Raw genomic sequence first — 7090 nt, forward strand, 5'->3', positions numbered from 1 at the left:
ATCAAAGCCAGACTTTGTCAGCACCCAGCTTGCTGGTTTCGAATTCCCAGGCACTCTCATCCGCTCGGGCTGGTTGCAATCGCAGCAGCCAAACTCGCCTACGGAGCAGAATTCGCTTCGCTAAACCACGAACTGCGCAGTTGCTCGGACGCAGGTGGGGATCCCGGTGCCCGGCTGTGACCCTCCCTTGCTGCTGCTGGAGAGCGGCACCCCGCGCTCCCACTCGCAGCCAGCAGCCAGCTTTTACCGCTTTCCGCGGCGTGGACTTTTTTTTCTTTTTCTTTTTCTTTTTCTTTTTTTTTTTTTTTGGTGCCTTTCCTTTTTCCCTCCCTCTCTCCGGAGCAGCCTGCACAGACAGCCCTGATTTGCTGCGGAGCGGCGGAGACTCGCTCAGGGCAGAGCCGGGCTGAGCTGCTGCTCGCTGCTGACGCGTGGCCGCCGCCGCCGCCGGGAGCAGCCCCAGCCCTCTGCTGCTGCTGCCGCCCCCAGGTACCGTCCCGGCCCCGCTACGCGCTGTGCCCTCCGCCAAGGGGAAGCGGAGGGTATGCTCTAGAGAGGGTTTTATAGATTGCACCTTTTTTTTTTTCTTTTTTTTTTCTTTTTTCTTTTTTTTTAATATATACCCTTTTATATAGATATATGCAGAGCTCGTTCCTAGGAGCCATTTTTGAAGTCAGCAACCGCGGAGGCCCCGGGGGTGCCCCCGCGCCGGGCGGGGAGCGGGGAGGGGCGGGAGGCTGTTCGGAGCGTGGAGCGCGGTGGTGCGAGGGGGGCTGCTAGGGGGCCGTGCGTCCCGTTTTATTGATTTATTATTTTTATTTTACAGCGATTGCCATTTTTATAGCAAACTTCATCACTCACCCGCACATCTCCTTCCCCACCCGGCCTTGCGTTGGCGAGGGGGGGACTGTTTCCTTCCCTACTCCCCCCCCCCCCCCCTCCCCCCCCCGGGCCGTGGCTTCTGCAATGCGGTGGGTGTGGTTATTGCACGGAGCACGGCGCGGCTCCGGACCGCTGCAGTGCCAGCGCCGCCACCCTCAGCCCCCTCCCGGCTGGCAGCCGCGGGCCCCCCTCGGGTGTTGGCTGCGCCCAGCGGAGCCGCTTCTTGCGGGGACATCGCGCGTAGAGCTCGGGGTGGGCTCCCAGGTGTGCGGCGGGGCAGCGGCGGTGCCCGCGCAGGGCTTCGGGGGGGAGGAAAGGAAAACAGCCGAAGGTGCGCCCGTCGGGATGCTTGGTATCACTGATGTGATAATTTTCCCGTTGCGGATGGGTTTGGCTTTGAAGACCCAGACTGGGCATGGAGAGGGGTGCTCTCTCCTTAAGGTTTCTTGGTTTTCATTCAAAGAGCTGAAACTTTACCAGGTACTGAGACGTGCTGGAAAACTCCTGCCTCATCATCGTTACAAGTAGCAAAGTGTATCCAACGTAGCTTTGCAGTTTTCCGATTTCTGTTTTGGCTCTGTTGGTACAGGAGGTCACTCAGGATGATGCTCAGAGGTTTGAGCACTGCTTTGCAGTGTGTGGTTGTATTTGAGGTGGTGTAATTACTGCTTGGTCAACTGGATCCCTACTGCAGCAAACCTGCTTTAGCAGGAATTTAAACTGGATGATCTCCAGGGGTCCCTTCCAGCTTCTATGATTCTGTGATTCTCTGATTTGCTGAGCTCTGTGTGAATGTCAGTTGTAAGTTGAAGTGAAAGTGCCCACTTTGTTCATCTGAAGTCTTCGCAGTCAAAATAACTGCAAGTCACGGGGCTGCTTTCCAAACATGAGGTGTGCCCTGTGTACATCTGTGATTCTACAGTGTGGCAGTCTGAATACCACCTCATTCCTTTAGCTTTTAATAATTTCAGCATTTTCTATGTCAATAGAAAGCTAAAAGATTTGTGTATGTATATGTGTAATATATTATGTATATAAATGTGAATATAACTAAGTCTCAAAGTAACTAAACAAAATATATGCTTGACCACTAAACGTTGGTCAGATTTGATCAGGCTTACATTTAACCTCTAAAACTCTGGCAATGAGTCCTTTGTGGTGTAGGAGAGGTGAGGACCACCCTGCTGCATCAGGATGTGATGACATCCCCTGTCCTGCCGCACCTCTTTATGCACTCCTATGCACAGATGGATGAACTCTGCTCTCTGTGGGCTGGAAACTTTCAGCTCCTGTGCTGCGATGAGCTCTGCATGGCAATATGGGAGAGGAGAGCCCAAACACTGCACTGGGGTGAAAGCCATGGGACTGCTGGCACTGGATCAGAAAGGCTCCCAGAGCCTTCAGCATGCCACAGACCTGCTCGCTGCGGAGGAAAATCATCATCCCCAGTGAATTGGCTGGCATTAAGCATCCATTGCCTTTGTGTCATCTGATGGGAGCCTGCTTCTGCGGTGGGCAGGTTCAGCCTCTAGGAGGAGGAGGAGGAGGAGGAGGAGGAGGAGGGCTGGGGGCTGCAGGGTGGGGCAGGGCTGTGCCTCTCTTCTGAGGAACTGCAGCAGAGCTGAAGGACTCTAATTTTAGTTTGGGTTTTCTTCTCTCTTCTAAGAAGGAGCAAGTGAAGGTGAAGCTGCAACTTACGTAATTTGTGAATTAAACTGGGTGAGGTCTTTTTCTGTCTGTAGGGGAAACCTCTGATGGCAAAAAGCTGCTGTTTGCAGGGCTTTATTTGAAGGCTGTGGGTTTCTTATATAGGTAATGTGAGCTCGGGCTTTGGGTTTGAGCCACGGCAGCATGCTATCACCTATGTTTTGTTATCTCTGTTGTCTGGTGCAGTGAGTAAGAGTTCTTTGGGGCATGGTGGGTTCCTTAAACCTGTCAAATGTCACTTGGGTGTATTTCGGGTGCGATGTGAAGTTCACAGTAACTTGTTGAAATGTGTTAAACGTGTTATGCACAGCGGGCGGCATTCAGGCTTGCTTCATGGAAATCTCACATAGCAGTAAACGGCTGGGTGTTGTCTCAGAGAAGGCACCAAACCATTTAGGAGTGCTTATAAAAGATTATTTGGGGCTCATGAAATGAAGCATCCACCTTATCTCTTGAGCTCCAGCATTTTCAATGTGAAAGCCTTGATAACTGTTTCCCTCACTGAAATACCCCCGGTGTGGCTGGGGATGTTGTGCCTGAGTGTCCGACTTGTCATATAGCTAACTGGAGGCAGGATTGCAGAGTCTGAATGCTCAGAGTGTTTTGTTCAGAGTTAATCTCTCTCTGATCAAGTGAAAATAAACGTGCCTATGTAAGTGAAAAATAAGATCGCTGTCTGATAAACTGAAAATATGTTTATTACGATGGATTGTTTTCATTTGGTGCAAAAATTAGAGAGGGGATTATCTCAGTTCTGTAGCAGTTCTCTTAATTTTTCATCTTCAGTGTTTGCCATTTCTTGCAATGGGGTAGTGGTCCAGGGCTACATGTGGATACATAACCCTTACTCTTCCCTTTGCTGGTTGGAAACACCCAAAGAGAAATGCATCTTTTCTTTGTGAAGGTCTCTGGCCAGTGAACTGAACAGCACCAGCAGCAGAGAAGAGGAGCATAACCCCTTGTGTTGGCTTTGGGAAGAGAAATCCCACAGGCTCTCTGCTCTTGTCCCACTCTTATCCAAAGCTGTCACTGCAAGCAGCAGTGCAGAGGGAACTCAGGAGGGTTGCTGGGAACTGGATATGTGTATAAAAGCTGAAATGGGTTAGGATTTGGGACAACTGAGTTAATGCAAGACAATGTGCCATGTAGACAGCAAGCTCAGGGTCTCCTGCACCCTTTCCTGAATAGTTGGTGTAATACAGTTTGAATAATGTTCAGCTTTTTGGCTCTGGGGGAAAATGACAGCTTTACTTTTTGTGTGATTTAATTTGACAATGTTAGCAGAGCTGTTTGTTTTTCAAGTAAAATGGTTAAAAGCTAAAAAGAAATTGTTAGTCTCCTAAATCACTTATGGATCTAGTTCTATCCTACAGGACACAGCATATGAATAGGCCATATATAAATAAAGGCTTAAAAGTTGCATAACCAATTAAAAAGAGGAGGAAAACCCTTTTTTACATGGATCCCTTCCATTTTTACTCTTTTCTTTACAGACCTTGGAAGTACTTTTTTGTGTCACAGACAGAGAACCCTTTCAGCTGCTGTGCTACCTATCAGAACCCATCTGTTGGCAAGCCAAGGAACAAAGGCAGCACTGAAATGTGTGTGAGGATCCCCTTCCAGATGTGGGATCCTGCTGAGGAAAGCCTTTAGCTTAGAGGGTTAAAGAAGAATGTGGAAGATGGGAGACTGGGAGCGTTTGCGGGGCAAAGAGTGAGAGAAATTGAAAGCATCTGTGGATAGAAAGAAACAAAAATTGGAGTAGGGAGAGTGTAAAGAGAAGAGTTACTGAGATGCAGTGTTGGATACACGCGGGTGCATCTGTTTGTATGCAGTGTGTGTTCTCTGATGAATGTGGTGGAAGTAGCAAATCATCACAGTGCCTTAATGGGCTAAAGGGGAGAATGCACATCCCTCCCCCAGCCCCACTCCCCAGCATGGCTTCTGCCTTCCCTCCCTTCCCACCTTCCCTTCCTATGGCTGCTCTCACCATAGTGAGAGTGCCCCTTTCTTTGGGTCCCCGTGGCACTGCTGGTGGCAGCCGAGCTGCATCCCTGGTGGAAGTCACCTTGTTTACTCATCAGTCTGAGGGCAATTATGTCTTAACGCCTCCTGGTTTCCTAGGACATACCAGCTGCAAATAAAATCTCATTTAGTAAGCCAGTAAATGCAAACAGGCTGTGGAAAAAAAAAATGTTTCTCCAGACCTAGGAAACATATGTTTATGCTAACTGAGAGAGCTGTTCTTGTATCCTGACTTGCACAGGGTAATGTCTTTGTGCATCTTCCCTTGATAATTGGTAACCTTGCCTACGAAATGAGGCTTGATCCGGTGTAGACAGTGGCATTGTGACCTGACCCCACAAACTGTAGCTGAGATCAGGAAGCTGTAATCTTTTGGAGGACCCTGGAGATGATTACTTCACTGCATCTGTTGAATTCATCTCTGTTTTTTCTCCATTGAGTTACAGTTGTTGCAGAGCAGCGTTTTGGGCATGCAGTGCTCAGCCCCTGTGCTGTGTGGGTGCTATGGGCATCTGTGCAAGTAACTGAATATGTGCATCTGGGCAGACAAAACCATTGCCATATGGAAGTTCTTGCATGAAGTAACATGGTACCTCTGTTTTTTTCCCAGTAGTTGATGTTAACCTTATGGCATTAGCAAATACAAGGTTTGGCTTGAAGAACAGAAAAGTGTAATCTTAACAATAATAATAATAATTTTTAAAAATGATATATTTTCTGTTTTCCTGGATAGTTTTGGTAGCTCAGGCACTGGTTGCACAGATTAAGTGGTTTCTGTGGGGAATTTGGCAGCTGCGTTGGTCAGAGGGGCACAGGGATGGGAGGAAGACAGGGTGGTGGCTTTGCCTATGGTCAGCCCAAATGACGAGTAAAACATGGGTTTTCAGCCCCACTTTAGAGATTGCCATTACTGAGTATTTGCCTCTTACTGCATAGTTTTCTATAATAGGTAACTACATTTGCCTTTTTTTTTTTTTCAGTATGTTGCCAATTTAACCATTTATCTCAATGGGCAAATGCCAGAGCAAAATCTTTGAAGAAACTGTAGAATGGCAAGCCCAGCTGCAGAGTTTAAAGACAGACTGAGATTATTGTTTGTTTTGTGTGTGTGTGTGTGTGTGTTGGAACCTACATTTTCCCTTTCTTCTCTCTTGGATCATTCCAGAATACCGAAAGTTTTGGTTAATTATATGTGCTTAAAGGAAAACACTGTAATGTAGTTTCCATATACTGGAGCATTATTCTGGTACAGCTGGAGCTGGCAGCCTTTCATTCCCTTACCACCTCCTTTTCCTCCTAAAAATAGCAGCACACTACAGTGGGATTACAGGAGAGACAGAAGAACGTTTCCTGAGCAACAGTTTCTGCTGGATGGCAGCTGAAGCAGCACCAAGAGCGTGGAGGAGCCAGAGGGAGACAGGAGCAGGGAAAGACTCAAATCAGAAAGAGGCAGAACTGGGGTGGAACGGATGATGGAGGTGGGTGGGAAGCATCCTGTGCTGGCAGCTAGATGTGCTGTGCTGCCTGGGGAATCGGGGGACACCTCAGCACCTGAATCATTTAGAGGTTGCTGAGACAGAGCACTCAGCAGCACAGCGCAGGGAGCAAATGCGCGGCGTAGATGGGAGGTGTGGGCAAGATGACCTTATTTCCATCTCTGATTTCTATGATTTATTAAAGAGTTTTGCAAGCATTCTCTTAGCAGGCTTAAAGATGGAATTTGAGGCATGGCAATTAAGAGTCCTTTAATTGTGTGCCAGCGTGCTGTCAGGGTTTGATCACTTATTTGCAGCAACAGTGGGAACCCTCCATGGCAGCAAGGAGTGGTGGCTGCTGGGCTCTACCAGGTGTTAGTCTGGGTGCTGGCACTGGGTTGCCTTCTGATTTGGGTCCTGTCCTCAGTGTCACTTGTACTGTGCCCATCTCCTTCTTGAGTATACTTAAATATATCCAACTAGGCTTTCTGTCTGCATAAATTTTGTCCTTGCTTGCATTTGTACATGATTAAATTGCTAATTCTGTAACAATTAACAGTCATTCTTTACTGTTATGCTGAAATACTATTATTACTAATTTTCTTTGACAAACCATTCTTTCTCATATGTATTGGAGATGAGATGGTCATGTCTGATCAGTGCCCACTTTGCCCTTTGCAAAGCCAAACTAAAACATCCAGAATTTCACAACATTTAAAGATCAGAAGGAGCATTTTATCATTTGCTAGTGATGTTACACAGATTTCTTGACTTGTTCTTCACTGTGTGAATTCTTAACTACTTTACTTAGACTCATATCAAATATGAAGCAGGAATATTGTTCTTTGCAGCTTCTCTACTAATATGGTAGGGCAGAGAAGTAAAGTCAGTCCTTTTCTCAGCCTGAGGGGACAGTGAATTAAGGATGCTGAAGTGAAGAATAAAAAAGCTCCTTGTCTTTCTGTCTTTCTGTCTTTCTGTCTTTCTGTCTTTCTGTCTTT

The 7090-nt window shown here is 47.3% G+C and overlaps 1 protein-coding gene across 8 annotated transcripts in view; it reads left to right on the forward strand.

Moving 5' to 3' along the window:
* EPB41L3 (erythrocyte membrane protein band 4.1 like 3) overlaps window positions 1-7090 on the forward strand; it is a 135839-nt gene that overhangs the window by 45323 nt on the left and 83426 nt on the right. The window contains exon 1 of one of the 8 annotated variants that reach the window (XM_042868700.1): window positions 61-154. The exons of 5 other annotated variants lie outside the window; for them this stretch is intronic. The gene's annotated coding sequence lies outside the window, so the exon portion shown is untranslated. Of the gene's footprint in view, window positions 1-60; window positions 155-456; window positions 490-2580; window positions 2602-7090 lie in introns of those variants that run through there. 2 more of the 8 variants (XM_042868701.1, XM_042868702.1) reach the window with 2 other exon arrangements.

The sequence above is a fragment of the Lagopus leucura genome, unplaced genomic scaffold (genome assembly GCF_019238085.1).
Source record: "Lagopus leucura isolate 7727_CA_CO unplaced genomic scaffold, USGS_WTPT01 Super-Scaffold_100002, whole genome shotgun sequence".
Taxonomy (NCBI): Eukaryota; Metazoa; Chordata; class Aves; order Galliformes; family Phasianidae; genus Lagopus; species Lagopus leucura.